Genomic DNA, 19,881 nt, shown 5'->3' with positions numbered 1-19,881 from the left:
CTTTCATGTACAGACTCCCAGACAGAAGCTATTCCCCATCTTTTCAGAAAGTGTAATGAAGTGAAACTGAATCAAAGAGGTCCAATATTATACTTGACCAAATGGATTGCCTTTGCATTGAACAAACTGGGGACAAAGATAGGGCGTGCTTGGAAATGTACATTTTCTCTTTTTTTCTCCTCAAGATTTTGGCCCTGGGAACATTGCTGCTCAGGTTTTGGCCCAGGACCCCTCAGTGAAGTCATATTCATTGTCTGCCCACCTAATCATTGGTGAAGCTGAACTTAACATTGTTCTTTTCTTTTTTTTTTCTTTTTTTTTTTGGTGAATTATGACATTACATCTCACAATTCTGTTTTGTTTGTTTTCATCTCACTATTCAGACTTGTCTTTTCAGAAGTGCAAGAAATAAAAGTCAGAATTTTTAGATGAAAAGTCGCAATTACCATTTAAAATTTAGTTCTTTTCATCCCAAGGCAAAAACAGGTTTCCATATTAAATCAGTAATTCACCCAAAAATGAAAATTAGGTCATGATTTACTAACCTTCAAGTCGTTCCAAACCTGTAAGACATTCTTCTGTGGAGCACAAGGGGATATAGTTTGATAAATGTCTCAGTGGACCGCTCTGACAATGAAAGTCCAGTGTTGTTTTGGTCTTTGATTGTGATGACAAAAATAGAAATATTCTACTTAATTCTTCTTATGTGTTCCACAATGTCTTGAAATGAAAAAATATATATATGACTGGATTTTCATTTAAACTGTCTCTTTAAACCATAAAAGGCCAACAAGCTTTAATTATTGTAGTGTGTGCTTGGTTTAATAAAACAGGAGCGTGTGTTTTGGTCACCTTAGTGGACCTACTAATAAACTAGCATCCATAATGACATTAATTGGTAATATATTTTGCTACATGCTGATAGCACCAATATATACTTATCTTATGGAGACAGATATTGATTCTCACAGGGAGGAAGCTCCATCACTGCAGGAGAAGACGAGGCTGATGAAGCTGTCCTGAATTATCCCAGCCTGCCCCTATCATCTGGTGAAGACAAAGTGCACAGATATACTGCCAAGTGATAAATAGCATAGCTGTTTGTAAAAGACTCAAGTAGTGTGATCATCTGCATTACCAGATAAACTAAGGCAGGAAGCTGTGAATGCCTCCAGGCCAAAAAAAAAAAAAAAACATTTGTGATAATTGAAAATAAAAAAATTCAGCTTTACCTTCCCAGAAATAAACTGCATTTAAAACATATTAAATAAAACAATTTTGGCAATTTATGCCAAAAATAAATGTATGGCACCTTTTTTGTAGAGTAACCCTGTACCAATGATTTAGGTCATGCGATCCACTGTGAAACAATACTGATTTTCTGCTTGGAATCATATAAGGGGTGCAAAGGTATACATAATCGTACTGAAATTTTTAAGTATGGGTCTTATGCTCTTGCCTAAACGCATGTTAACCATGTTTACCAAACCATAACTTTTGTGTACTGTTCCACCCCTAAACCATATGCAATCAAATATCTTAAATTCTCTGAAGGATTACAGCAATCTAGCTTCAAGACTGATATTGTACATGTAACTGATTTAGCCCTGTTAACAGTCTCTGTGTGAGAAACATACACTTCTCTTATTGGAGGTGGTAATCAAGGTGCTAACGACAAACTACTAGACAGGTAAAAGGGAAGCCACTGAGAAAAACATGTTGTCTGTCGTCAGTATTTTTTAGGTGTTTTTCATTTCCTAGTGCTAATTGCAATTTTTGCAACTCTGTGTGCAGTCAAATTTCCCTCAAGACCTACAGAGTTACCACTTTAAAGATACAGTAAATGGCATCCAATTAAAGCACCAGCACATAAGGTAGTCATTACAGAATCGCTTCAAAAGCTAGTCATTAAATTAAATCTGGTAAATGTCACTTTAGGTACGCTAGAGCAAAAATCTCTGAATGAGTGAAGTTCTAATGGCATTGTGGAGAAGTGCCCCAAGGCAAAACAAGATTTTAAAGACATGTAAATCAGGTTTATGAGATAACCGTGATTTTCTCGTTTTCTGTGGAATGTCATATCACGTGGTGATTTGATGATAAATCTGCTAAATTACGGCATGAAGTGTCGAAGCAATACCAATCACATTATCTCCCTCATATAACATTGATGACATACAAAAGCGGTGAACCCAGGGGCAGTCATTAACCATTACACAGCCATTCATCATCCAGACTTTGCATTGACCAAATGGGTTACTAATGTTCTCTGTGTGTGCATGCAAAGCGTTAACCTTCTCCTTGGCTCCTTCCTCATCCTCAACGGCCTTAGTAAAATGGCAACTTCACAAGGCGTAATGATGTCACTGAAGTATCACTTGTCATTTGTAAGTGATTGCAAGCAAAGTCCCCAGACGGTTCAAAGAAGATTGATGATTTCAGCGCTACTGCAGCAATGCTAAAGGTCACACCAAACTGTCTGCAACATGGCATTATATAAAAAAGGTTTCTATATGGTTTTATATATTTAATTGTATATAGTTAATAATAAAAAATAATAATCAAATGTTTGGGGTTGGTAAGATTGTGTGTGTGCATGTGTGTGTGTGTGTGTGTGTGTGTGTGTGTGTGTGTGTGTGTGTGTGTGTGTGTGTGTGTGTGTGTGTGTGTGTGTGGTTTACAGTACACTAATAGGGTAAAATATTTTTCTATTCAAATTATTTATCTATTTCTTAAATGTATTTTATTTTCCGGCAGTCATTACTCCAGTCTTCAGAAAATCATTATTGTTCTTATTTGGTCCTCAAGAACTTTTCTTATTATTATCAATAAATACTATTATTTCCCCTATTTATGAAAAGTACCATATCGATTTAGTCCATGACGAAAAAAAAAAAAGTTTTCTAAATTAAACTTTACATTTAAAACTGATCAAGTATTTGCATTTTATGAAATCAAAATCACTTAATTCAGCTAAAAAATGAAAATAAAAAGGCACTTAAAGCATAGAAAGTCAGAGTGAGCTGTTCATGGCTCTTTCTTGTCTTAGTAGAAGCATCTCTTCACCCTCCACCGGGGTTTAAAGCAGTAACTTTAATTCATGTAGGCCGTCTGTGACTCAGCTCTTTCACAATTATTAAAGCACACATCTTCCAGCCACTGGTCCATCGGTCCTTGCTTCATTACCTCTGTCTAAGCCTTATTTCATCTCAGATATCTCCATTTTGACACTGCAAATTCATCCAGTGTTTGGAGAGTTGGGAAACTTACAACAGAAGTAAGACACCAAACGCAATCCAAGGCAGATGGTAATGTCACGTTAAACATCTGGCTATTACTTGCCTTCACGACTTTCATAATATAATATACACGTTGCATACTCTAGTTCAGCAATAAAATAAAAAGGTAGCTTGTTAATCTCATGAAAGTAATGTGCTAAAAAAGTTCATACAGCAGTGAGAAAAAGAAAAACTATGTTTATATATATATATATATATATAATACATTTAATAAAGGATTAAATTATCAGCATAATATAAAAATATAAAATATAAAACAATATAAAAACAAACAAACATGAATTTCAGAACTGCTCAATGCCACATCATTGCTCACACTTGACAGTAATCTAGAAATACTGTAGAATTCTAATTATTTTCAATGTTTAATTATATTCTATTTCTAATTATTATATGATTATTCTAATTCTTCTTATTCTATATCTCTAAATCTTTTTTTATAACTTTTTTTCTAAAACCTTGTTCTTTACCTCCATTCAAATTTTACAAGTAATGTTATTGTAATGATCACATTGATAAATAGTAATTATTTAATTAAAATGAAATAAAACTGAAATTAAATATTTAAGTATTTAATTACATAATTTGCCAGTAAACCACAAGGACTCCAGATATCCTTAGTTCCAACTTTGAGCATATGAGTAATTATATTAGTGTCACGGGAACTATTTCTATCAGCTTCAAATAAATTCTGTCAGCGGCAATAAATGAGAGGACGCAGTCAATCAATGGAGGGAATCTCATCAGATATAAAAAGCAATTAAAAGTACCTGGGTCGTTTTGAGCGAGTGAATGCTCCTGAATTTTAATGCCCCATCATGGATACCCCTAATAATAACACTACAATACAACAAAAGAGGGATGCAATCAGCTTCCTTTTCCCTCCAAATACAATTTAGCTTTGTTATCCTTTCCTTGACACAGATTGTCATTTATGTTTACTCAGTGGCTTTCAATCTAAAACTTACTCTGTGTGAACTCTATCCGAATGTATAGTTCACATTACGGCATTTTTCCTCTGCCTTTGTTGTTGCTCCCAATGCTCCTTGGCTTTTCAATTCAACATTAATTGTGTGAGCTCAGAGGAATTGCATGTCTCTAAAATGGTTTCATCCTTCCAGAGAAATGTGGTAACACCATTTGCAAACACAGCTATAAACTTCCTCACTGCATAGTAAAGATGGATTACACCAGGATAAAGCCGCCGTGATGTTTTGGAGACTGCTGTTATATTTTCCTTTAAATCAGTACATAAAACAGAAATTGAGCACTCAAGACATCCAACAAGTATAACGGTTGCCTGATTGGAAAGCAGGTGAATTGAGCAAATAAAAGCAACTTGATGCACATTATTGGAGGTCAAATGAAAAAGCGTCACGCAGAGTGGATAGGTTTATGTGAACACTCAAGGGTTTTTTATGGTTAAATTAGACTCTAAGTGATCCTGATGATAGTCTAGTACTGCCCGAGACAAATATATTTGGATGTCATTTTAAACTAAAAGTCATCATACATAGCACTTGCATCACAAATGTTCCTCGCTGCACATTATGCAACAACAAGAATGTCAAATGAGTGTGATATTTATTATACATTTATCTGCAATAGTTAAATAATATAAAATTTCCCCAGGTTTTATAGACTTACTTTCTTATTGGACTGATTCACCACACTGCAGTGATTTTTATTTATTATTATTATTATTATTTGTATTACAGGAAAATAAAAATACAGAAGTTGAGGTGTTTGAGGAGCATTAAAAATATCAATAATGAGTATCTGATGTTTGATTAGCAGGACTGACCAATGAGTTTCACTTTGCGCAAGGGCAGGGTTGGGCAATATAAAAATATTATCACTATCCTCTTCTGTATGCAGAAATAAATGTAATTTTTGTATTACAACAAAAGGAAAACACACAATCTGAGGTGTTTATCAGCATTAAAGAAAATCAACAAGGCCTACTCTGTATTTCTTTATAGTCTAAAATGACAAAACAAATTAATCTAGAACTATCTCTGCCCTCATTATATAGCTCGGCATGGAAATCAGCATTGCTGGAGGCTATTCTCATGAAGTTCAATCATAGTGAAGAAAAAAAGTTTCAGCATTTCTTGACTGCAGTTCCTGTCTGAGTGATGTAACTCTTTCTTATCAGCCCAAGTTTTCCCTACTTTTTTTTTTTTTTTTCATTACTTTCCACAGGCATTGAGGTAAAAATGTACCAAAAAGCTTGAGACTGTATTTACATACAGTAAGTCAGAAATATATTGTAGATGCTGCATTTAAATATATCCGTTAATGCCTCACTTTGCAGCATTTCTTTTTACCATAGCTGTCGATGTGTAGATAAGCAAGAAAAATGAATTTTTCCCTATACCAAAAGTGATTTGAAAGAAAATTTGCATTGCAAGTAATAGTTTTCCTCCTAATTATTTCAACAACACAAGCTTTAAAAAAAATATAGCTCATTATTACACAGCGCTCTTGAACACTTGATTCTGATTTGTCGATCTCTGCATTCTGTGATTAATACTGAATAATGATGCTAAACTCTAGTTTCATGCCTACTGTTGTCTCACTTTGCAAAGTCTTTCTTTTCACATTAGTTATTCCTGCAATGATTGCAATTTTACCTCAGCTAGGAATGTAGCACTGTGTATCACAAATTTATGGTAAAAAAACATGTTTCTGTTGAGTTGTGTGGGCTGCTGGCAAAAACAACATACAGCACAATCAGAGAAGTCCAATTCATGAACAAATGGCCCTAACCGGGTGGCTCTTTTGAATGAATGAATTATTGTCTATATGACAAAGTTTAAATAAATATAAACACATACTTGTCTAAAGGCCATTATAATGATCAGCAGACTGTAGCCTACAGTATATTATTCAGTTCATTACATTAATGCTTGCTTCCTGTCTAAATAAATAAATAAACACACATTATCCTTTCATACAATACTAATTCATGAAAAATGGTCAACGTTCTTGAAATGTCCACAAAATGATATCCAGTCATCAACTGCCCTCCATCCAATGAACACATTGTTTATTCAACATTTATTTTCAAGAAAGGATTAAGCTACTGTATATGTTTGTTCATCAGCATCGTTTGCACATTCCTTACACATTAAAATTCAGAAACAGAGAGCATAGATAAGCCCAGTCAGTCTATTAGTGAAACCTCAATACTAGTCAATCCGAAGAATGTGCATGTAATCCATTAAATAGATAATAAAGAAAGTGCCATGTCATATTTGCTAAGGTCTAGCTAAGAACCCAGAGTCTAATGTCCAACATTTCAATAGCAGGACCTCTATTTATATTCAGAGGAATGGAACCAAATGCAACAAGCAGGATTATTAATGATGTCAGTTTACCCCTGGTGCAGCAGTGCACAATAAATGATATCCCTCCTTCCTAATTTATTCAGCCTAGGCTCCACAGTGGCCCGCTGTTTAACACAACATGGATGGATCTCCCCTGGCTTACTTACAGCCCTCTAATAAAGGTCATTTTTACCTGCTGCATGCGGATTGAATTTGACATTTTCCGCTCGCAACTCTCTGTGGCAGCACACTACTGGGGGCACTAAATGAAAATCGATAGCACAGGCTAAATAAGGTTTAAATCAAACGGTAATATCTCTAATAATTCACCACACCAGTCCAAATTATCCAGCAGAGATTGTAACATGGTGAAATATGCTGAGAGTCGGTTCGAAATAGAATCCCAGTCAGCAAGTGATAGGAATAAAATGGCATTGGAAGATGTTCGTACTGTTCAAACACTGTGTGAGATGAGGGCAGAGTCCTCTGAATGAAAGCAGCCTTAAAGTCAGGAGACATTTTGCTTCAAAGCTTTTTATCTAGAAATTGCATTCTAGCCGCTCTGTGGTACAGAAAAATTCTGAATCCTGGCACCCAGAATTACCAAGAAAGTGAATTATGCAACATTTGATGGGAACAGGCATGTCCCCAAATTTATAATGGCCAAATGATGCATTGCAGTCAAAAGTCTCACTTTTCTAAAGTATTTCATGCAGTGGCGGTTCTAGGATTTTTCTGTAACAGGGGCCAATAAGGGGCCACATGTTACATTCAGGGGCCATGTACAGGGTACATTCAAGCACACAAAATAATTTATTCAGTAAGGTGCAAATACATTTAAGCAGTCATTATTTTTTCAAACGCTCTTATAAAAAAATATGAGCCAGTAAAGTTATTAATGATTTTTTTTTTATTATTTATACTGTGCATGAAGGATACAACGCATCACATTTTACACATTTCAATGACTAATTTCTGCTGTGTCCAAGCAAACACAGCACTTCTGTGATGTTCTGATTTGCAATGATCTCTAAAGCCACCATTTCTGCACAGTGCTTTTTTCCAATTAAAGAAACCCTGATTCTGACCTGAATATAGACATTGGGGCATTTGGGAGCGAAAACTGACGACAAGGTGATGACATTTAGTTTTTCCTGTTTTGTTCAAAATATTTGCAAACATACTCCCTATATTATGAAATATCTGATATTCCGATTCTGAAATATGTGCAAGTTAATATATTTGGTAGCTTAAACTCTTTTATATCGGCATTGTTAATTGGTGATGGGTGATGGGTGCCGCCATGTTAGTTCGCGCTGAATCTGAGTTGTGGGACTTACAACATGCACATTCATCCCGAAACACGTTGAAGTAGGTCTCCGGTAAACTCGGAGAAGGGCAGAGTAAACTTTATTAAACCTACACAATCTTCATATTATATCAATAAAACATGAAGTCAGATTATATTTGTAAGGATCATTATTGCCATTTCCATATTCACCGGAGTGTATTTTACAAACTATAAATGTATGGTTATCGCTCAAGCCAAAGCCACTCACAGTCAAAATTTCAATAAAATATAATATAAAGTCAAGCGCTCTGCTTCTTCTCCCAAGTTGCATTGACACATTACTGCCGCGAGTGCCACCAAATGTTTGGGGGTGGAATTGCATCTGTGATTGTTGTTAAGAATTCTCCGGTTGCTCTTCTCGTCGACGATTGATGGAACGGGGGCCAATCAGGGGCCAATCAGATTTCAGCAGGGGCCAGGGGCCCTGTTGCCCCACCTCTAGAACCGCTCCTGATTTCATGAACTCTAAATTCAGTGTAACAAAAACAGGTCTTAGGAGAACTCTTATTTCAAGTGGTCTGTTTTGCTAATGACATATCCAAACCCGAAACGTGATGCTGAAAGTAAATGAACTGTGATTGGTTGTTTGACATATCGGTCAAACGGCATCTTGGGCAGGCCCTAGTCAATGACAGATGCCATGGATTCCAGACCTTCAGCCATCAGTCTGAAGATCTGGCTACGTAAGACAAGGACATGAGTAAAAACTCCAGCTGCCGTTCCATGAAAAAAAAAAAGCAATACAGTGTGTGTTCATTCTTCTAAGGTCTGACACGGCCGTTTTACACTTTACTAAACCTATAAAATGCAGTCTGCTCAGAATGAGCTGTACTCAGACTCTCCATTATATACCCCGCAGAGCCAATTAAAATGCTCGAACTCTAATGGAAAAAGAAATGAGGAGAAAAGAAAGAATGTTAGCCCACCTCAGGTTTTCATCGTCAACGAAAATACTACGTGACTAATTTTCACAAACAGACCACATCTTTTTGCTCCATCAAACACTAGCCAGCCAGACTTCAATACAAGAGAACAGCCATGATGGATGGCTGCATCTCATGTTGAGACAGAGGGTTTAAAAAAACAAAACAAAACAGAAATCCTTCTAAAAACAGAGTTTGTCAACAATAGCACAAGCCTTTCACGCCTAACCAATCCCCACCCCTCCGAGGATTCAAGGCCCATTGAGATCTCTAAACACTCTCCAATCTGATCCCTAAGCAGCTGATGAAAAACAGGCGTCGTCTTTGATATTCAGTCTTGGAAGGCTTCTATTCCCCTCGCACATACCTGTCTGTCTTGGGTTGGACTGAGGGGATGTGAAGTTGACGGGAGGGGAAGCGAGCTCTGAAGTAAATGCCTAATGAGTTTAAAGCTTACTTTGTAGTGCATTTTTTCTGCTTTTAAAAGCCTCACTAACAGATGCCAGCGGGAACCGCAGTCGCTCTGCAACGGACTCCTGCATAAAAAACAGCTTCAGCTGAGGAATGTGACTCAACCGAGTAGAATAAACATTTGTGATTATAAAAGATAATGATAATGAGTTCGTTATAAGCCTTCCAATAAACCATGTCAATGAAAAACTGTCAAGAGAAGAGAGGGACATTGTTTGTAAGATTTGTTAGATGTCATTGAAAGCGCTGCAATGGGAAAGGCTGATTAAGCTTATCGGTACACATCTAAATATTGAAACAGTTGTCATGAAATGTGTTTGAACAGCTTAGCGATGCTTGAGTGATTGGAAAAAAGGACTCTGAGTAAAAAGAATTTAAAAAACAAGGAGATTTAATTGGCTGCAAAACTATTGCACAAGTGTGGCTATTGCAACCGGACAGATATCAAATGCCACTGCTTTCGTAATTTTGATGTGTTCTTAATGTGCTTAGAAAATGCTTGCAAAGTCTATTACATTAAATACATTTTTGTATTACAGGGTTTCCTCTGAGTCTGAAATTGCCGAAGCTCTTAATGAATGCTTTCTTTAAGCCGCAGCTAATTTAAAATGAGTAACCTCACCTTTACCGCATCCAATTAATGCAGTCATGTCAGAGAATTATTTACAGCGTTGATATAGTTTTAATGTAAGCAGAATTAACCTATTAGGAATCCCTAAATGAGAGATTTGTCCATGCAGCCAGATAATTATCTCAGTCATGAGATTATATAAGGCCTTTGGACCTCATTACTCTCTCTGCTCTTACCGTTTGCCTTTTTACTCTCTGGACATTATTCCCATATCAGTCTTCCTTGTATCTGCGACAATAAATTCATCTTTAATTCTCTCGGAATCACAGAACATAGGAGGAAAATATTTTGTGTCTTATCTGAAAATTTGACATCACATTCAGAGCCATGCTGAAAATACATTTTATTGTCATAATGATTTTTTTTTTCATTTAGAAAATCACTTTCTGCAAACAAAATAATAACAAAAGTTCAGAAAAATAAAAAACAATGCTAATTAAAAAAAGTATAATAATAATAATAATAATAATAATAATAATAATAATAATAATAATAATAATAATAATAATAATAATTGAACCAACTGTCTCAGACTTGTCTGTGAAAACAGTACTTCAGTGTATATGCAAATGTTTGTATCACATCATATTTGCTCTCCTAGTTACCTTAAGCTTAGTATATGACTTGTTTTAATAATAATAGTTCAATTTGTTTTAACTGAATAATAGTAAACAGAAACTGTATTACACTATAACCAACAGAAAACCAGTGATTTTTAGCTTTCAATGACCACTAACAGGATGTGGATGTGTGGGTGCTTTAGATGGTGTAGGGTTTTGTTGGAAGTCATTGAAAGCTCCCAAGATAACATCAGTGGACCACGTAGCCTTGAAACGTGTCAGACAGTACCCAAGCTCTCTATTAGCAGTCCAACCGCCTGTCATCACAAACAAGAAAAGCTCTCCTCTGCATTGTTTTCTGCAGCACTGTTGAGTCTGAGCAAACTGAAAAAAAAAAAACTAACAAAGCGCTTTGTTTTTATCAATATGTTTGACGTTTTCCATATAAAGTATATAAATATCCTTAAAATAAGACACATTTTGAGAAGCAAAATTGTGTTTAAAAACATAACTTGTTTTTAGAGAATATATATATATATATATTAGATGGTTCTAATATTGTGAAATATTATAACAATTTTAAATAATTGTTTGATTTAATTGTAATTTATTCTTTTGATGGCAAAGCTGAATTTTTAGCAGCCATTACTCTTCACTTATGCCGAGGTCACACTGCTCGATTCTAGCCCTGAATTTTCACCTGTAGACAAGTTTTGCGAAAATCGCCTAACAAATACTTGAAATCTGAGGCAAATCAGTGCTTGTTCACGTGAGTGACAATCACGCAGTGTGAGTTATCAAAGACGGGATCCTGGAGAATTGCTGATGCCCTTGTCAAAATCCTGCTGTGTTCTAACTGAAAAATACATTGGCGATAACCTACTGCCAGTTGATAGAGAACAAGATACAGGGTAGCAGGAAGTTTGAGTGAGTTTTTGTGTTATTATCACTTCTCACGTGCGTTTGGTTGTGAAACGTAGTTTGTGGACCAGACAGAGTTATCGACGATTCTTTCTATTGTAAAGTCATGCAGTGTGTAGTCTCCCTTAGCTACACTATGGCAGCTAAATCATAGCATAGCTAATTCATGGCAGCTTTCATTGGCCAAGGCCCGCCCATGAGGACATTTGACCAACATGTAAACAACCAATCACAGTTCGTTTCGTTCATCGTAACGTTTCAAGGTGTGGAAATGTCACCACAATAACAGACCGGTGTGTAAAACTCTCTTATATTTTAAAGATGCTATGTTGCAAACGTTAAATATTTCACATACTTTTGAAAATTTGTTTGCCGCCACGGCAACTTTGTTTCCAGGAAGAACATTAAACAACGCGACACACACGTCTCCTGGAAATCCTGTATAATACCAGCAATCCGATGATGACTTCGACACTCCTGAAGGGTTTCCACTTTTCTGTCCCATATGCATCAGCTGTTTAGCCCATAGTCCGTGTACGTGACATCTGAGGCTGAGACTATGCAGTGTGTAATCTCTTGTCGCCCGATCCATCATGCAATGTAAACACAGCAGCAATGGAATGCTACCCCAGATTGTCCTGCAGTGTTAAAACAATGACAGTCCGATGACTTTAAAAAAAAATTGTGCATTGTGAGCTCAGCATTACATCCTCACATGATCCTTCAGAAATAATTCTAATATTCTTATTTGGTGCTCAATTTTTTTTTTTTTTAATTATGATCAATGTTGAAAACAGTTCTGCTGCTTGATAGTTTTGTGGAAACGATAATGAATTGTTTTCAGGATTCTTTGATGAATTGAAAGAACAGCATTTTTTTTTTTTAAACAGTCTTTTTTTATCAGTTTAATGCGTCCTTTCTACATAAAAGTATTAATTGTATATCTTTTTTTATCTAACTGACCCCAAATGATTAAAGGGCATTTATTTATTTATTTATTTATTATTTACCAACCTGTGTTACAACATGTTCAATTACAATTTAACTATTAGTTATATTTTATTTTTAGAACTTCTTGCACCTTCAAGCTTCCATGCCAACATCAAATCCTGAAGTATAAGATATACAACAGCTTGTGACAAATCATTACACATGACCTTATCAAATAACACCAACAGACTGCATGCTTAATGACAAAAGCTGTCTCACCATCTTAACTACTGCGCAATGTGCCAGTGATTGATTAGCTCAAATGGCACTTCACACATTGTCACTGAGAGTTCTGGTGGTTCTACATTATGATGAAAGCCTATGCATTATTGAAAGCAGAATCTCCCTTAAGATCTGAAAGCTTTAGGTAAAAAAGAATGGTTAGTCCCAGCGTGTATGAACAATTGAATGTCATTACATGTGGCATCAATCCTGCATCCATTACCATCTGATACCATTATTTTACCATGGCACCATCACAGTACTATATAAGTCCTTTTATTGCTAAAAATGCTAAAATCTCCATCTCTGGTTCATCTGGTAAATGTGAACAATTGAATTCGGTGTTCGACAGGTCAGGGTTCACTGTCTGACAAAATGCAGTTAAAAGAGAGAGTTTATCAGGCTGGGCTCAGGACTATTAATGAGGAAAGGAAATGCAGGTGGTCCCTTTATCTGTGATAGAGGTCAACCGTACCAGAGAAAATGGCAGGAGGATTAGATATGGGGATTAGGTTGTCTAGTAATTACAGCTCATTGGAAGAAAAAAATATGCATATGCAAAATCCCTGTTAAACAATATAGGAGGTGCAAATAATCGACTGCACAGCACATAATTAAAAAAAATTGTTCTATGTTAACTCTAGAAAAGAAATGACCAAAATGTAGTGCTCTAGAGAAAGGAATAAATCATAAAAGTCACTTATATAGAGAATTTGCAAATTGCAAATGTAGCCATTCTATACAGAAAAAAAAATGAAAAAGTAAAAGATACAGATAGTGTAATATATACATACATACATATATATATATATATATATATATATATATATATATATATATATATATATATATATATATATATATATATATATATATATATATATATATATATATGTATGTATGTATGTATATATATATATATATATATATATATATATATATATATATAATAAATATTTTATATATGCCTAATTTATAAATACAATACATACTTTTCAACCGTTTGGTGTCAGGATTACTTTTAAATTGATCAAAAGTGTTAGTAATAGGATTGCAAGATATATATCGATGATTAATTTGCATCTCGTCAGTAAAGCTGGTTCTCTAATCAGCGGTAAATACCATCAGGTGCGTGATTTCCCATAGAGCAGCTGTTAGAGAAACAGCTTTACTGACAAGATGCACATTAATCATCAGCCGATATATATATCACGCACCCCTAGTAAAGACTGTAAGTGAATGTTTTTGTAACAATGCGAATGCTGCTTTTTTATTAAACTTCATATTCAGCAAAATATCCTGAAAAAACGGTATAAACTACTAATATACAGTATAAATAATATATAAAGGGATAGTTCCCCCAAAAATGAAAATTACCCCATGATTTAATCTGTAATCTGTAGTTTCCACTAACTCCGGCAGATGATAGGATTCATCTGAAAGAAGAAAGTAAGATACACAAAGGTGAGTAAATTATGGGGAAATTTTCATTTTTTGGTGAACTATCCCTTTGAACAACAGAACTATTTTCAACATTGATTTTAATAATAAATGTTTCTTGAGCTGTAAATCAGCATATAAGAATGATTTCTTAAGTTTATGTAACACTGAAAACAGGAGTAATGGCAAAACTGCATTAAAATAGAAAACAGTTAATTAAAATTGTAATAATATTTCACAATATTACTGTTTTTACAGTATTTTGATTAAATAAATTCAGCTTTAGTAATCATGAGAGACTGCTTTAAAAATAATTATTTAAAAAAGAACTTTTAAAAAACCTTACCAACCAGACATTTTTGAACAGTAGTGTGAACTAATTTAAAAAGGTATGAAATAACATTATTGTATTATGAACAGTATATAAATATATACATTGGCATAATTAACACTAACGCACACATACATAAATATATTATATCATATATTATATTATATCATTCAACATCTTTCATGTAAAATGATGAGACTAAAGTGTATCTAAAAGAACAAACTTTACCAAACCCTTTTTATTTTTGTTGAAAAAAAAAATAGAGCCAAAACATTTCAGACTTTTGTCCAAGATTATTATGAGAGCGTGTTTGCACTGACTAAAACTAGACCACAATGATCTATGTCTATGATCCAACACAATGATCTAAATCTAGACTAAAAATAAAACTGGACAAGTTGACTAAATATGATAAAAACTAAGTTACATTTGACACATGACTAAGACCAAATAAAAAAAAAAATAGCTGACAAACTTAACACTAGTGTGTATTCTTAAAGAAACTGTTAAAGGTGTGATAAAGAAGCACATGTAAATTAGAAACAGAAAGAATGTGACAAACGCACGTTCTCAATTTGTGAGACAAAAGCTCGCTGTTGAACAGTTTTCATTAACAGCAACCGGAACATCGGAAAAGATGGCACATGCTCAAGGTTAACCCACACAAGGTGTGACGGCTTCAGCCGTGTTTTAATGCTGTCTGCCACACCTTTCTCACCACCAGGTTTATAGTGCGAATAGAAATCCAGCACGTCCCTGGGGTCATCTCTCTTTATTCATTCATTTATTTTATAGATTGTCACTCCATTGTAAATCTCAATGAATGCATGCATCTTCCACAGACAAATCAGACAAATTTGAAAAATGACCACTTATTACAGAGAAATAGAAGAGGATGCCTTTGGCAGATGGAATCTCATTGAACTCTGTATAACGAATGTCTGGGGTGTTTTCAAGTCTCTGGATGAATCCGTCATCCATCATCCGGAGACGAAGAGTGTTGCGTGTGGTGGTAAAGGACTCTATTAATAATTCTAGTTAATCACTGTCAGTGAGTGACAGAAATATTAACTATTCATTACCCCTCTTCACACCTCCGAAATGAAGTATCGATGTATCTTAAAACCAAAACATCACTGCAGGACACAATCTTGACGGTGGCAGAGCAGTGGAGCTATTCAGCGCTTCTAGATGCACATCTTTTGGCTTCGTCACCCCATGCGACATGCACAGAGAAATACAGAGGCTGATGAAAATGCATTGGATGTATTATTTATGCAACTTCTCACAGAAGCACAAGAGCCATCGAGATTGAAAATGCATGTTGTCAGCTGCTGGCTTCCCTAGGTTGAAATCAATAGAGAGAAGCACTAACCTGCCACCAGCCCTGATGACTGATTGAATTCAGAGAGGCTGTGAGGCTTAACGTACTTCAGAAAGGAAACTGCAGTCTATTGGAGGCATGCAGCAGAATAATATTTCAATTCTGGTGCGGATGGTTTTCCTTCCCAGAGTGCACTGCTCTTACCCTTCACTGCTCAGTGGCGGCTATCGATGAATAGTCATTGGGATTCTAAAGCGGGGCCCACTTCAGTGCAAACACCCTTCACAATCTCCATCTCGTCCTTGGAGCGATTTACTTGCTCATTCTGTCCAAGAGCAAGCAATCATGCAAAAGACTAATTAAATTACCTCAAACTGCTTTACCGTTACCTTTATGAAGTCCATCATATTTATAATGTATTTGTGAGGGCATATACATTGTGGAACATGGAATTATTTCATTTTAAATGGGTTTCAAAAGACTTCACATGGTAGATTTATAGAGGTGTTTACGATTGCCATGTTTGGTTCAATTAAAGAAAACTCTGGTGTGGTTGCTGTTGTTGCGGTTTATTTCAATGCGTCTGAAACTTGGTGACCACCAACAAGTGGTCCGGGAACAACCTTTTCAGAAGGGTCTCCAGACCACTGCCAAACAAACTCTGGTGTGGTTCCACTGATATTTGAAAGCAGCACACTCCAAAGACATCCAAAAAACCAAGAACAGGATGTGATGTCACAAGATATGACCCTATAAAGGACAGAATGCCTAAGCATATCTGTTTCTTCTCATCATAGAAGCTATGTTGCACATTACAGTTCAGTATAGACGTCAGAACAGCCGTCTCCTCACAGCAGATCTCTGTGTGCAATGACTCCTTTACACATTTTATAAGCACTTCATTAATTATGAAATGGTAAAAATATCACCATATGTACACACATACAACAAGTGCATTTACCCCAGCACATAGAATTGTTTTGGATGTTCAGGACTCATAAAAGCTGTCCAGTCAGATTGTGTCTTCAGGTTCAATGTTATAAATGTTAACTAGGCCTATGAAAAACATAGCTTTGCATACATAATGTAGCCTAGTGTACAGAGTTAGATGCTGTTTGCACTAAGAATAGAAAATAGAATCTTGTTTACACTAAGTGGGACAATGTGTAAATAGACTCAATATGCGTAAAGAGACAAAATAATGAAAATAGACAATACGCAATTAGTACTAAAGATAAAGTCTCAAAATGCCAGCTGGAGGTAGTGAAAGTAGCCACTAAGTTTGCACACACATATACACACACACACACAAAGGTTACCAACCTCATGTATATCTTAACAAAGCATTAACATTTAAACAAGCTTTCACTATCAACAAATGAACATGTATCGGATGCTACATGAATTTTAGAACAAAAAAGTGACCCTTTTTTATTTATTCACCTGGTCAGACTCTTGACACAAATTAAAGCGGTTTTGCTCTAGGGATAATTGTGTATGCAAAACCATATCAGCCAGAGCTTATAGCCCCTCATCAAATAATCTATAGATGTCTATGGTAAACTTGTGTTACCTTAGTCTGGAAACACTCTCACATATTTAATGTTGGATAACCCAAATGAGCTGAGTTTGCTGCAAATAGCGTTTGATCATCTTGTCATGTGCTGCATTATGAGACATGCATGTTGTTGTGGTGGTTTGATTGACAGTGCCTGATTCTCTCAGGGGTTCATAAAGTGCTAGCAGATGACTAAAGTGACTGAAGAAGCATTTGATATGTCAGTAATGGTGACATAAAAGCAGTGTGGATCATGGATTCATTTCAAAAGATGCTGGAAAACTGCAGAACGATTTTTCTGAAGAACAGTTACTGTCTAGAACAAACAAGGGACTCATGCACAATGATCACAAAACAGAAAGACAGCCGTTGATCATCAGGTAACCACACACAGTATTAAGAACCAAGGGTTCCCAAACTTTTGAATGGGGTTATTTTATTAATTTCAGCAATTATTCGTCTTGTGGACTAAATGTAAACATCTTTTATGTACAATATCTCACTCAGGATAGTACTAAATAAAAAATAACATGCATTTAGTATGATCTCTCTTTTTTTATAATTATTCACATTTTTTTCAAAACAAATGTTTACCTAAAAAAAGAAAAAGAATAAATTTTTAACTGATTTCCCAATCACAACTGAATAGTCCAATTCCAAACACTTTTTCCAAACACAATTTATTTTATTTTATTTTATTTTATTGATTTTGACACATTGTTGCTCTGTGAAAAGGAGAAAATATTTTTAAAAGGGTACCTTTAAGGTACCACCAAAACATGAGTTTGTGTATGGCTTGAAAATAACAACAGCAGCAGTTTTTTCACCTAAGAGAAAATATCTAGCTTCATCTCATCACAAAGTTTGACTTTGCTTTAAGATTAATGCAAATACAACAACAACAACAAAAAAAAATTGTGTTTCTAAAATTAAACACACCGCAAGCTTGTCCTCTGAAGCTTTGGAACTATTGCTGTTGGGTGAGGAGGGGCACTGCAGTCCCTAAAGCTTTTAACAAATAACTCAAATGTCTTTTGTCACCAGGTCTTGCACTGAATTGAATGACACACCAGAGGACTATTAAATGTTCTGCACTCTAATTTTTCACAGTTTGGAATGGCCTTTACTCAGTTTCATATTTAACTTTTTTTTCTGAGAACTTTCATAGTTCCTTTCAATCCCAGTTATATTTGCCCCGTAAGAGGCCTTCAAACCTTTAGCATTTCATTATTATAAAATTGAGCTTATAAAATGATGTTTCACAGTTTGTCTAAACACCTCTAAGAAAATCTTAAAAAGATAATCTAAAAATGTCTAATCATTTTTAAATAATTTAAAATGTTACATGAAAGCTAAAATAAATACTAATTTGTATCATTTAGTTTTTTTTTTTTTTTTTTTTTGCCACATGTTACAGTGACAAACATCTTGAAGGTTTAACAAGGGGTATGGAAGCTTAAGAGTAGAACTGTACATGACAGAGCTCTAAAAAATGTTTCTCCTGGCTAGTTTCAGAGCACTAGACTTTTGGGACTGAGACTGAGACAAACGTCAAAACAGCTGTAGGTGTTATCAGTTTAAATTTACAAGCAAAATTTCACACAAAGCAGGAGGGAATAAACTTAACATGCATTTGAAATGGATGTAGCCCATAAGGTTATGCTTTCAGTCCCTCATTTTTTCTTTCTTCAGACGTTTAAAAGGAAAACGTTTGGTTCCTGCTCTCGCCTGGGTAGAGAACAAGCATTGTCAAGCTAGAGTACTTGTTTACATGGCATACGAGGTCTTATGACCTTCATGACACACACAAATCATACAAAACTCATCATAAAATGGAATACGTCTGTTTGTCTCTTTCAGAAATATTCAAACTGTACAATACTGGGAAAATGTGCAGAATCTGTAAGCAAGCATTGCTTGTTTTATTGATCCTTTTTCTATTTTAATAACAGCTTCCATTGGTCAATATTCAAGCTTCCTTCCCATACCGGTAACTATGCCTCCAAATCAGACATTTTGAAATCGTTTATCTTTGTTCACAGAATAATTCAGCAGGCATGTACAGAGCAGAAAATCCCATAGCGTACAACAACACAAGCTACTTCAATATTGACAAAGATGACATCGGAAGGCTTGACAGACAATCTATTATTCAAGTCACAATGCAAGTTGATGGATTTAAGCACAGAGGACAAACATTCAATCTCATTTGCCAGAAAGAAACGCAGCTGACTCCATGACAACAGCAGGGCAGCTAGACTTGTTACAGAGTCAAGTATCACTTGGGAAACACAATTATAACTGCAGACATTCATGTCTGTATTCCCAGGGGTATATTTCAATATTTGCATCTTACTCAACCAATAGTATGGTTCACCTCAAAATACCAGTGGACTAAAAGTAATTTGGTTGTGCAAGACTGTACAGACTAAGGTTTGCTTCCTGAGACATCATTAAAGGAATCTTGGGGAATTTACCAGCAAGCCCTTTTGAAGGAAGCTCTACTGAAACACTGCAGTTTGGACCTT

This window comes from Carassius gibelio, chromosome A2, assembly GCF_023724105.1.
Source record: "Carassius gibelio isolate Cgi1373 ecotype wild population from Czech Republic chromosome A2, carGib1.2-hapl.c, whole genome shotgun sequence".
Taxonomy (NCBI): domain Eukaryota; kingdom Metazoa; phylum Chordata; class Actinopteri; order Cypriniformes; family Cyprinidae; genus Carassius; species Carassius gibelio.
This window is presented reverse-complemented; position numbering follows the sequence as displayed.